At 38.4% G+C, this 13,847-nt stretch overlaps 1 protein-coding gene across 1 annotated transcript in view; it reads right to left on the minus strand.

Moving 5' to 3' along the window:
• RBM25 (RNA binding motif protein 25) overlaps positions 1 to 2,553 on the minus strand; it is a 62,761-nt gene extending 60,208 nt beyond the window's left edge. The window contains exon 1 of the mRNA XM_037832366.1: positions 2,386 to 2,553. The gene's annotated coding sequence lies outside the window, so the exon portion shown is untranslated. The remainder of the gene's footprint in view (positions 1 to 2,385) is intronic.
• Between the last annotated feature and the right edge of the window lie 11,294 nt (positions 2,554 to 13,847).

Genomic DNA, 13,847 nt, shown 5'->3' on the forward strand with positions numbered 1-13,847 from the left:
ATGGAAGTATTAAGTATTCAAAGAGCATGAGGTATACAACCTACTCTCAGATGTTCAGAAATAGGTAGAGATAAATAGGTAAACAGAAACATAAATAGATGGACACAAAGAATAAGGCAAATGCGGAAAAAAGTTTAAAAATTGGTAGACTGAGGGGGGTATGTTGGTGCCCTCCATATGTGTCTGTATTATTTTTGCAACTGTACTGTAAGTATGAAATCATTTCAACATAAAGTTTTTAAAAAAGTGATACCAATAATCCTGAGTAGGGAGAACATTATTATGTTCTTCCTTTTATTTTCTGAAGTTTCAAGAAGCTATAAAGAGGGATCAATCAAAATCCCCTTTTATGAATGGCAGTGATAAGTGTTAAAACTCTATAGAAATTTTGTTTCTACAAAATAATTCATTTCTTTTGCTTCCAAAGTTATAAAATAATATAACTATTTCCTAAATCATGTTTAAATGAGAAAAGAACATAAATAATCAGTTGCCAAAAAGGTAACTTAAAAGTCTCACTTAGATTTAAAGTAGTTAGCCAACTTTAAATTTTTAATCTTATTAAAAAATATATTCAGAGACTCCACATAGGGAAATTAAAAGATATTAAACCACAAAATTTAAAAACTTAGTCAAAACCATTATTAATATATGTTGCCTATATGCAACAGTAAGAAAATAAAAATATTTAATTTTTTTTTTTCTTATGAGAAAAGTCTCCTTTTGGGATCCCACCAATACTGCCCCCCCACTCACTCAACAAAAGAACCACTTGAGAAGTCAAAAGAGGAAACCTGGTAACCCAAAGAAGATAAATTACTTAGTTTTAATGCTTACAAAAGCCTTCAGCATACATTAGCTCATTTATTCTCACAATAACCTGGAGCAGATATATTATTCTCATTTCGTGGATAAGGAAACTAACCTGTCCAAAGGAACACAATTAATGGGTGGGAAGGTACCCATTATCCTGAAATTACAAATCCAACGGCTTTTTCACTGTACCACAACGCCTCTGTACAGTAATATAGATAGTAACATGCCAGTAAGAGACTAAAGAACTTCTTTTGAAGGATTAACTTTATAGAAGTCAAACCAGAGTACACTGAAAGAAACCTTAAGAGTCAGGCTAAGTGCTTGCACTTCACTGAAAATTCTTTAAGAATAACAAAAAATATCAGCTAACATGGAGTAAATACTTATGTTACTTGGTTACTGCACGAAGTGAGAACTTTACCTACATTTTCCTCAATTAATCCCCAATCCCCACAGTCTATGAGGTGGATAGTGGTACAATCCTTATTTTACAGATAAAGAAAACCAAAACTTAAAGAAGGTTAAATTAATTAGAATAGGATAATATCTGCTTCAATCACGTAGAGACTGGAATTGATAAATAATGTCTTTCCAGACCTTTGAATGTTTGGGGGAAATAACTTTAAAAATTAAAGCTTTCAAGACAATACAGAAATTATTTGCACACCACCGCCAACTCCCTAATACACATTACTTCACACTATGGAAGTCCGTTGTCAGAGTAGAAGTCCAATCTCTTCCCCCGTTTTGGTCTGCTCCACTCTGCCCAGTATCAAAATGGCATTTCCATTGCAATATATATCCATTATTACATAACTTCAAAATAATCTTCATACTCCTAGATCTATTTTGAAAAACGTATTTAAATAGTAATACCGAAGACCAAAAAAAGGGTGAGAAAGCAACACGTTTTAACGAAGAATTGACACAACCTCTAATGGGACAGAGAAAGAGGACAGCAATACTCATAACAATCTTAAGACAATCGGGCAGGGAAGGGGCTAAGGAAAGGTGGGCATTAGCTAAATTCAAGGTGGGCAGGGCCCAGTTCATTTAGTGGAGAGCTCTGGATGACCAATAAGGAAGGGAAAGAAAACCGTTGGTGGCCAGCACCTCGTTAGTAAGAGCGGGTGCTGACCGGCTTCAAGGCAGAGCCTGAGGCGACTGTTTCCTAGGCCTAGAAAATCTACCGTAGGATTCCGTGACAAAGGGGACTTAGGAAAGGGATCCCCAGGGAAGACCAATCGTTTTGTGGCAAGCGTGGAGTCCAGAACAGGCCAAGGCGATTCACTCTGTAGAGGAACGTGGCCAAGAGAAAGGGAAAGTGGGCAACAATGCAAGTTCAGGCAATAGATCCGGCCTCCTCCGGCTCCTGCGCCCCGCTGGGCCCGCTGGTTTTCGAGGCCTTAGAGAAGTGAAGAAACCCAAGCCTCGTGCCCGTCCCCTCCCCCACCCCAACTCCCCCGTTACTCCACCCCAGTCCCTTCGCAGCAACCTGGCTTTCGTTCCTCCCCCAACCGAGGTATCCGGTCTCCCGGGTTCCCCACGCGTTCAGAGGAGCGAACTCACCCGCCGCTGAGGAAACGATATTGTCTTCGCGGTCTTCCAGGCTCCAGGTTATGAGTGGGCTCCACCGGTTCGAGGTTTCTACGCGCCGCTCGCCCGTGAGACTGGTTCGGATGCACCTACTCGCGTAGGCCGCGAACACAACCGCGCTGCGCGGGGAGCTTTCTAGAGGTCTTCCTCTTGCCCAGCATGCACTGCGGCGGGGGGAGTGGAAAGGACGGTCATAGAGAAGAACGGAGATAGAGAGTCTTCACGGTTGGCTCTGAATCGCCACGGAGAGTCCACTGACCATAGAGAAGGAACGCCTACTGGGGACTAGAAAGGCTCGAGCTGTAAATTACGACCCACCCTGCCATTTTTTATTGGAGCTAATTGAATCTTGTGACTACGCGACGCCATCTTGAGGTCAAGGTTCCGGGTGGGTACGGTGCGAGATCTGCTAATAAGGTTTCTCACTTCCTGTAATTTGTGTTTCGGGCATTAGAACTTTGCTTGGTGGTTTACTGGGGTTCGAGAGACTGGATGATTAGGCCCCATCCAGCACTTCAATAGAAATCCCATGGGCTAATATGTCCCTAAAAAAGAATTACTCTGGATCTGAAGAAATAACTGGAAGAGGCCGTGGCAGTTTTTTAAAAAGTGCACGAAAAAGCTTATTCGCGCTATTAGAGCATGTTACCGGGAAACAAAGTGGGTAAAAGATGTATGAGATACTTGGAAAGGCATGTAAAAATATATAACACAGCTTCATTAATGTAAACATGTTCGAAGAACTTCACTTATTAGATTAATGAAATGAATAAATCTCATCACAAAGGATTATGTTATTTAGTTTATGGACTTTATAGTAAATATCTATTTACAGAGCTTTGTTTTTCCAACTGCTTCTCAGAAGGCTTATAATCTATTCAATACGAAGTTATGGTCTCCCTCAGTGCCTGTGAACTAAATGTTGGGAGTAAAAAGTTGAATGGGAGAGAGATTTTTGTTCCTGTCTTAGAGGAACTGCGGACAACATGGAAGATGTAGATGTTCCTGTCTTAGAGGAACTGCGGACAACATGGAAGATGTAGATGACAGACACTGACCACCGTATATATAACAAACATATCCACACTCCCTTTCTCCCTTACCTGCTTTATATTTCTCTACAGTGCTTATCACCATCTAACATCCTACATATTTTTATTTTTTGTTTATGGTCTATCTTCTTCTACCACTCTAGAATGTAAACTTACTGAGTACAAGGATTCTCTCTTTTGTTCACTTCTATCTCAGTACCTAGACAGTGCCCGGGTCATAGCAAATGCTTCATAAAATTTTTGGATGAAAAAAATGATTACCATATGTTGAGTACAATCAGAACTCAAAATGCAGTGGGTGCACTAATAGGATAGGCTGTAACTCATTACTTCCATCAGAGGGAAGAGAGGTGTAAAATTTACATCCATCCATATTTCTGCTTGCTAGGTTTTCTCACCATTCAGTAGGGCTAATAATTCCTACTTCCTGGGGCTAGTGTAAAGATTAAATTAGCTAATACACGTGAAAACACTTGGTTTGGTAAAGTGCTGGTTACATTTTCTACATAAAAAGTCTGTGCCTTTATTTACAACCACAAGCATAATCACAGAAATCCTCTCAGGTTACTCTGTATCCTATTGTTAGAAACTCTGTACATGAATTTATGTATTATCTGTGTAATAAAATAAAACCTTAAAGAGAGAGAATTTATGTCAGGCTACTAGACTTTTCAATATGGAAGCTAATAAATTCACCTTTACCAAAATTGAGTTGAGTTTTCATTCCTTGCAACAGAAAGAGCCCTAAATAATATTGAAATAATTAGACACAGAGTATAAAATAACTATGTATGAAATGTTTAAAGAAATTTTTGAAATTTCTAAAAATTAGCAAAAGACAAGTGACCAATAAAATAATTAAGCAAATATAAAAAGAGAACCAAATAAACTTTTACAAATGAAAAATATAAATAATGAAAATTTAAAACTCAACTGATGGGTTAAAGAGAAGATTTGGCACAGCTGAAGAAAGAGATAAGATACATTAAAAAAATAAGATACTACATTAAAGAGAGACGAGTAAGTGGAAAATATGAAAGAAAGATTAAGAAACATGGGGAAGAGAATTAAAAGGTTTAGTAGGCCCCTAACGGGAAGAAGAAAGAGGCAATATTTGAAGAGATAATTTTTCAGAACACATGTAAAGCATAAATACATGGATATAAGAAGTCCCACAATTATCAAGCAGGATGAATTAAAAGAAATCTAGACACATGGTAGTGAAACAGCAGAAACCAATGACAAAAAGATCTTAAAAGCAGGCAAAATGAAAAGAGGTCACATATATAGAAATGACTCTTAGACTAATAGTAAAACTCTCAATAGCATAATTTCAAGAAGGTCCACAAAAAAGAACAGAAATTGAATTGTATAATTTGCAAACTAGCAGAAAGCAAATAAAATAAACAACATCGTTTTAGTTTGCTAATGCTGCTGAAATGCAAAACACCGGAAATGGATTGGCTTTTATAAAAGGGGGTTTACTTGGTTATGCAGTTACAGTCTTAAGGTCATAAAGTGTCCAAAGTAACGCATCAACAATTGGGTACTTTCACTGGAGGATGGCCAATGGTGTCCAGAAAACCTCTGTTAGCTAGGAAGGCACATGGCTGGCGTCTGCTCCGGAATTCTGGTTTCAAAATATCTTTCTCCAAGGACATTCCTCTCTAGGCTTCAGCTTCTCTCCAAAATGTCACTCTCAGTTGCTCTTGGGCCATTTGTCCTCTCTTAGCTTCTCCAGAATAAAAGTCTGCTTTCAAAGGCTGTCGCCAAAATGTCTCTATAAACTGCAGTTCCTCTCTCAGCTCCTGTGCGTTCTTCAAAGTGTCCCTCTTGGCTATAGCAAGTTGCTCCTTCTGTCTGAGCTTATATAGCACTCTAGTATAGACAAAGGCCCATGCTGAATGGGCAGGGCCACACCTCCATGGAAATTATCCAATCAGAGCTATCACCCACAGTTGGGTGGGTCACATCTCCATGGAAACACTCAAAGAATTACAATCTAATCAATACTAATAGGTCTACCCACACAAGATTGCATCAAAGATAATGGCATTTAGGGGGACGTAATACATTTGAACTGGCACAAACATTTAAGAAAAAGGTAAGAGAGGGAAAAAAAAGAAATAAGAGGGAGAAATTAAAATTTGGAGGTCTATTTATTACTGATGTTAATGTTACACAAATAATACACCCTACCTTGTATCAAGACATTTTATAAACCATAGTATTAAAACTGTGATAACAGTACAAGACTAAGCGCACTGATTGATGGACTGGAGGGTCTGGGAAAAGCCCAATACGTATGTGAAAAATTAAGATATGACAAAGGTGGCAATGGCAGGTCACTGGAAAATGAGGAGCTGTTCAATAAATGAGGAAATTGACTCTATCAGGTTAAGGAGGTTTCTTTTATACTCTTAGCTTGCTTTCAGAATTTTAAAGCATCAATAGGTGTAGAATTTTATTGAATTGTTTTTGGCAAATTTTGAAATGATCATATTTTCCCATTTAATCTGTTCTTGTGATAAACTGCATTTATGATGACTAATTGGCCATGATGTATTTTTTATACAATGTTGGATTTGATTAAACTAACTATTTTTTAAGGGTTTTTGTATCATGTTCCTGAGTGAGATGAACCTGCAGTATTCTTTTTCAGATAGTTCTTGTCAGTTTTGGATAAAGGAGTGATATTAGCTTCACAGAATGAGTGAAGCAGTCTCTCTTCTCTCTCTCTCTTTATTCTTTGGATGTGTTAGTATTCTTCCATTTTGTTTAATTTTTTTTTATTTGGTAAGATTCACTGTTTTTAAAATCATCTGGGTCTGGTGCTTTATTTTTGGGAAAGTTCTATATTACAATTTTATTTCCTTAATACTCATATATGAGTATTTGAGTTTTCTGTTTCTTTTGGGGTGAATTTCAGTAAGTTATATTTTCTAGGAATGTGTCCATTTTCTAATTTATCACCGTAAAGCTGTTCCTATAATTCTCTTTAATCTCTCCTATTTCTGTAGCTATCGCCCCATTATCATTCCTAATATCATTCATTTGTCAGGGGAGGTGGAGTAGAGAATCTCACTTTAACCATATTTAGAAGATTAACAACTTAAATATGAATGATTAAATTTTGAGAATATCTTTGTGACCACAGTGCGGGGGAGGATTTCTTAAGCAAAATACGATAAGCATAACTAAAAGAGAAAAGATTGATGTGCCAGTCTGGATATATTATATCCCCCAAGAAAAAGCCATGATCTTTTAATGCTATCTTGTGGAGGTAGATGTATTAGTGTTGGTTAAGTTGGAATCTTTAGATTAGGTTGTTTCCATGGAGATGTGACCCACCCAACTGTAGGTGATGACTCTGATTGGATTATTTACATGGAGTTATGGCACCGCCCATTCAGCATGGGTCTTAATTAAATCACTGAAGCCCTATAACAGCGCAGACAGAAGAATCTTGGTGCTACAGCCAAGAGAGACATTTTGGAGATGGCCATCAAAAGCAGACTTTTGCTGACACTTTTCTCCGAAAGAAGCTAAGAGAGGACTAAACATCCCAAGAGCAACATTTTGAAGAATGCACAGGAGCTGAAAGGGAGCTGGAACACAACCCGGGATCAGCAGATGCCAGCCACATGCCTTCCCAGTTAACAGAGGTTTTCCAGACACCATTGGCCTTCCTTTGGTGAAGGTATAGGCATATTAATGCCTTAATTTGGACATTTTCATGACCTTCAGACTGTAATTTGTAAACCAATAAACCCCCTTTATAAAAGCCAATCCATTTCTGGTATTTTGCATAACGGCAGTATTAGCAAACTGGAACAGGGCCCACCTCTGTGGGCTGGTGTGGCAATTTCCAGAGAAAGAGAAAGTAATTACTCACTGAGCAGATTTTTTAGAAGGTATCTATTTTACCTTCTCTACTTTCTGTAGAGCTCCAGAAGAGTTCATCAGTCTGCAGGCTCAAAAGACATCATTGTTTTAGCCTTAGTAGTAAAAATAAACGGACAATATTTGAATACTGCCCGAATTCTTATGTTGAATACATCTTTGGTGGTCCTTCCGTTTTTTCTTCTCAATTCATGGTATGTTTCATATGGGCTTTTCTAGTACCTTTATAGAGCAAAAGTTTTTAATTTGATGAAATACAATTTTATCGATTGTCTCTTATGAATGGTGCTTTTGCTGCCATGTTTAAGAACTCTTCGCCTAACTCAACAGGTCCTGAAGATTTTCTCATATATTTTTTCCTAAAAGATGTATAGTTTTGCATTTAATTTACAATACAATTTGAATTTTTGTATAAGGTATGAGGTTCAGGGTGAGCTTCATTTTTTTGCCTATTTTTTGCCCAGTTGTTCCAGTATCATTTGTTGAAAATACAATCCTTCCCGTATTGACTTGCTTCTGCACCTTTGTCAAAAATCAGTTGGGTACATTACTCAGAGTTGAGAAATGGAGGGCACAAGGTCTTGAGCCTATTATTTGAGTCCTAGATTGAGTTTTGGATTAAACTTTAATCTCCCTCTTGTTCAATTATGTGAGTCAATACATTTCTTTTATTGGTTAAGGCAGTTTGAGTTGCAGTTTCTGTTTTAACTAATGGAAGACAGATACAGTGTAGGGGTTGGCAAGATGTAAATATAATTTGATTAAATATATTATCATATTTAAAGAAAACCAGAAGTGGAGGAGGTCAACCATTTAAGTGTAGGAAAAGCAAAGTCCTCTTGGCCAAGTATAGCTTGGCCTCTAATGGATATTTGTTGCCTTTTTGTCATCTGGCATCCAATCTTCCCCCCTTTTTGCAGTGATCTTCCATTGTGTCATGCTTCCCACTCCAGAACTCAAGAGGAAGGATCTTCCTTCTCTCCATTTCCCTTGCATCCAGGCCATGGGTATGTGATCCATGTGACACAATTGTATTCTCTTGCCCAGGATTTTGAATCTTGACAGAGAGATATAAAGATACAAGAACACTTAAGAAGTTATTCAAAGCAGCATTGCTGTGTTAGTTTTCTACTGATGCAGTTACAAATTACCACAAATAGTGGCTTAAAACAACACAAATTTATTATCTTACTCTTCCATAGGCGAGAAATTCACTGGGCTAAAATCAAGGTGTTGGCAAGGCTGTGTTCTTTTCTGCGGCTCTAGGGGAGAATCCATTTCCTTGCCTTGCCACCTGTATTCCTTGACTCATGTCCCCTTTCCTCAATCTTCAAAGCAAGTAATTCTGAGTCTCATCACATCTCTCTCTGACAAGAGTCTGGAAAGGTTCTTTGCTTCCAGGGACTCATGTGATTAGTGTGGGAATATGTCATAATCCAGGATAATCTTTCCAACTCAAGGTCCTTAACCTTAATCACATCTGCAAAGTCCCTTTTGGATATAAGGAAAAAGTTCTGGGGATCAGGATGTGGACATCTCTGCGGGTGGGGGTTATTATTCTGCTTACCACAATTGCCATTGTTGTGGGTAGAGTAGTGGCAATAGTACAGAGAGACCAGAAGAAAAGGTGTTTAGTGCAGACAGTGTTAATGATACCATTCTTCCCTGACTTCCTCGAGTGAGAACTTGGTTGTGATTCCCATAACCACTTCCTTTGTTCCTGACCGTTTTCTGAGCTAAGTTCTCCAACTTTCCCAACAATTCTAAGATTCCTAACACCCTTCCAATAAATTAACTTTCTTATTAAATTATCCAGAGAGAATTTCTGAGTCCTATCTTGGTGATTAACTAAGTAATGTAGAGGAGAAAGATAGCTTTAAAATAATTCAATTATTCTGGTCCTGTGGGCAAAGACATCTCCAGCAGAAGGTCTATACATTAGCTTTATATCATAAATATCCAGTTTATCTGATCCCTTTCCTCTTGTTCTGATTCTAAACTCACCAAGCAACTTTTTCACAGGGATTCTCCTATAAGACTATTATCATGGGAATGAATGTGCAGTGTTAAGTTTAAGCATTCCAGTCTGGGTAATGGTGATTTTTCATTGTAAATTATTGGATTGGCATCCTTAGTCCGGTAAGCTTGGTTAATGTGTGTCTACTCTGAAGAGCTGGATCCACTGTAGATGAGTGATAAAATAAAAATTCTGGGCCTGTAAGCCTGAAGGTTGGATTCTGGGCTCTGGAAAATTCACCAAGGAAATAATAATAAATGCAATCTCTTAGCACCACTTGGGAAACAGACTTCAATTCACTCACACTGGATACCTGGATATAACAGTATGGGCTTGGGAGTGTGTTTTAAAATAGCTACAGACCAATTGTGTGTGTGTTTGTGTGTGTGTATATGCACATGTGTGTTCATACTGAGGACTCCCTTTAAGGGGGAGGTGATATGGAAAGTTGAAGGGAACAAGCCTGGAAAACCTGCCTACTATTTGTTTTATGTATCCTGCTGTGGTTAAATATTGTGAAGATCTTTATAATGCTGTGCTGAATGAATCAAGGAAATGACTTCATTAAATCCAAGGGCTTGGTTTGCTTACCTTGTTGAATCTATTTCATGGCACCTTTTACTTCATTCATTTCTCTTTCCTAATTAAATTTTTTTCTTAACTTTTTTTTTGTGTGTGTGTAAGATATACCATACAGACAGAAGGGCACAAAAGACATGTGAATTGTTGAAAGCATAATTATGAAGTAAGATTGATGTAACCCAGGTCAACAGTAGAACACTACCGACATCCCAGAAGGCTACCATGTGCCCTGATCATATTGACCTCTCTCCCTGAGCTAACTGCTAGCCTGATTGTTCCTTTTTGTAAAATGGCTGATAATATGGCAAACCAACCATCAACTGAAAACAACTAAAACTGTTAGTAAAATACTGAAGAGTTGATAAGAAGATAAAGAATTATGAGACTGAAATCTAGGTGAGGACAGATCCAGAGAACTAAATAGAGCAACGATGCTGCTTTCACCCTAATGTCATGTGCCATACTTGGTGAACTTAAACTCATTTTCTTGAGGTCCCATGGAGTAAATGAAACATAAGGAAAAGCCAAGGGCCTGCTAGAAGTGGGAAATCTAAAGCTGGACCTCAAATTTTAGTTTAAGAGTGAATCAGAAGTATACCCCTACCTAACATACTAGAAAGAAAGTTGCCTTGGAGCAGAAGGAGGAGGATATAGAGGTGGGTGGTAGGGTGTCAGAACGGGTCCCATTAGCTAGCCCTCCTAGGGATATGTAGCCCAAATATACATATCCTGGTGGTCAAAAGAAAAACAAAACAAAAAACTAAAAACAGTAGATTTGGTTTAGAGTGGTCCCTTCTGGCACAAGCCAAAGCAAATCCTCTCTGGAGGAATGAAACTTTATTCTAGGCCTCAAAGTAATCCCACAAATAATATTCCAAGGAAAAAGCAGCTCACAGTAAAAAATAACTAAGTACATAAAGAATGAGAAAGAGCAAAAACTACCAATAACAGAAACATCTGATAATTCCAATTATCTGTTAAAAGAAATAAAAGTAAAAGTTTTCCTACTATTGACATATTGCACTCACATAGCAAAAAAATGTTAAGAGTACAAATGTTTTAAAATGAAAAGTATTTTTCTTCTTCTTCACCTTAGTTACCTTCCTCAGAGGCAACCATTTCCAACAGTTTTAGTGGTTCCTTTAGGGGTTACCATTATAACTTTAAAAAATATACTTTAAAATGTGCATCATTGGCTTTAAAAAGAATTTATTGAGTACTGTTTTCCCAGGATATGTTAATATCCTTATTTTATTTGGGAGGGGGGGTTATGAAGCAAACTATCAAGGTTACAAAGAAATTTTGGTGATAGGCCTAGGAACAAAACCTTCTAGAGAAATTTTATGGCATGCCAACCAGATTCAAGAGCCTAGCTCAAGATTTGTTGTCTGAACTTTCTTTCTAAAATCCCACCTATTCTGGTTTGGTAATGCTGCTGTTTTGCAAAACACCAGAAATGGATTGGCTTTTATAAAGGGGATCTATTTGGTTACAAAGTTACAGTCTTAAAGTCATAAAAATGTCCAACCTCAGGTGTCAACAATAGGGTACCTTCACAGAAGAATGGCCAATTGCATCTGGAACACCTCTGCTGTCTGGGAAGGCACGTGGCTGGTGTCTTCCTTTGCTCTCAGATTGTGTTTCAAAATGGCTTTCTCCCAGGATGTTTCTCTCCAGGCATCTGGCGGTATTGTCTTAGTTTCTCCTAGTCAAAATCTGGAATAGTAAAAGTCTACCTTCAATGACTGTGATGGTTAAGTTCATGTGTCAACTTGGCCAGGTGATGGTACCTAGGTGTCTGGTCAAGCAAGCACTGGCCTAACCTTGCTGCAAGGACATTTGTGGCTGGGTAAAAAACCACAGGCTGGTTTATTAAATCATCAGTCAGTTGGCTGCAGCTGTGACTGATGACATTAACAAAGGGCATGTGTTCCACAATGCAAGAATACAGTCAGGTGGATTTAATCCAATCAGTTAAAGACTTTTAAGGTAGACAGATAGAGGACCTTTACTTCTTCTTCCGCTGACCAGCTAAGCATTTCCTGAGGAGTTTGTCAAAGTTGCCAGTTCGTTTCCTGAGGAGTTCATCGAGCATGTTCATCAAAGTTGCCAACTCATTGCCGGAGGATTTCATCAAACATCTTCATTGGAGTTGCCAGTTTGCTGTCTGCCCTATGGAATTTGGACTTGGGCATCCCCACAGTTGTGTGAGACACTTTTATAAATCTTATATTTATAGATATCTCTTGTTGATTCTGTTTTGCTCGAGAGCCCTAACTAATGCAATGGCCATCTTCAGAATGCCTCTCTTGGCTGCAGCAAGCATCTGGGCCTGTGTGGCTGTTTTTATAGGACTCCAGTAAATCAATCAAGACCCACCCTGAATGGATGGGGCCACACCTCCATGGAAATAATCTAATCAAAGGTATTACCCACAGCTATGTGGGTCACATCTCCATGGAAACAACCTAATCCAAAGATTCCAACCTAATCAACACTAATATGTCTGCCCCACAGGAGTGCATCAAAGGACACAGTGTTTTGGTGGACATTATACATCCAAACCAGCACACCCCCTTTCCTCTTTTTCTCCCTCTATTTCCAAGTAAACTTTGAAGTTTGAAGGTTCATGGATAGCTTAGTTTTTTTTTTCTACTTAAAATTTTTATTAATTATTTATACATACATATTTTGAAATCACATATAAAATTATAGTGTAATTTATGTTTTTTGGGAAAAAATTTATATATACTCTACTGCATCAGTATCTATATCATCACTTAGAACTACTTTGAGTCTACAAAACAGTTTTCCAGAGTATATTTTGAGATATAACACTTTTTTGCATCTATACCTATTAGAGTCATTGATGATTTTATCCCAAGCCACAAGTGCCCAGTCAAGTAAACTTAGGAAGGTTGATTTTCTTCATTTGCACCATATTTTTTTTTTTTTTTTTTGTGGAGCACATTGTTTCTTTTTATTTTTTTATTTTTATTTTTTTTTAAATCTTCATTTTATTGAGATATATTCACATACCACACAGTCATACAAAACAAATCGTACTTTCGATTGTTTACAGTACCATTACATAGTGGTACATTCATCACCCAAATCAATCCCTGACACCTTCATTAGCACACACACAAAAATAACAAGAATAATAATTAGAGTGAAAAAGAGCAATTGAAGTAAAAAAGAACACTGGGTACCTTTGTCTGTTTGTTTCCTTCCCCTATTTTTCTACTCATCCATCCCTAAACTAGACAAAGTGGAGTGTGGTCCTTATGGCTTTCCCAATCCCATTGTCACCCCTCATAAGCTACATTTTTATACAACTGTCTTCGAGATTCATGGGTTCTGGGTTGTAGTTTGATAGTTTCAGGTATCCACCACCAGCTACCCCAATTCTTTAGAACCTAAAAAGGGTTGTCTAAAGTGTGCATAAGAGTGCCCACCAGAGTGACCTCTCGGCTCCTTTTGGAATCTCTCTGCCACTGAAGCTTATTTCATTTCCTTTCACATCCCCCTTTTGGTCAAGAAGATGTTCTCCGTCCCACGATGCCAGGTCTACATTCCTCCCCGGGAGTCATATTCCACGTTGCCAGGGAGATTCACTCCCCTGGGTGTCTGATCCCATGTAGGGGGGAGGGCAGTGATTTCACCTTTCAAGTTGGCTTACCTAGAGAGACAGGGCCACATCTGAGCAACAAAGAGGCATTCGGGAGGAGGCTCTTAGGCACAACCATAGGGAGGCCTAGCCTCTCCTTTGCAGCAACCGGATTCCCAAGGGTAAAACCTGTGGTAGAGGGCTCAACCCATCAAACCACCAGTCCCCTATGTCTGTGGTCATGTTAGCAACCATGGAGGTGGGGTAGGCG

Source organism: Choloepus didactylus, chromosome 4 (genome assembly GCF_015220235.1).
Source record: "Choloepus didactylus isolate mChoDid1 chromosome 4, mChoDid1.pri, whole genome shotgun sequence".
NCBI classification, from domain to species: Eukaryota; Metazoa; Chordata; class Mammalia; order Pilosa; family Megalonychidae; genus Choloepus; species Choloepus didactylus.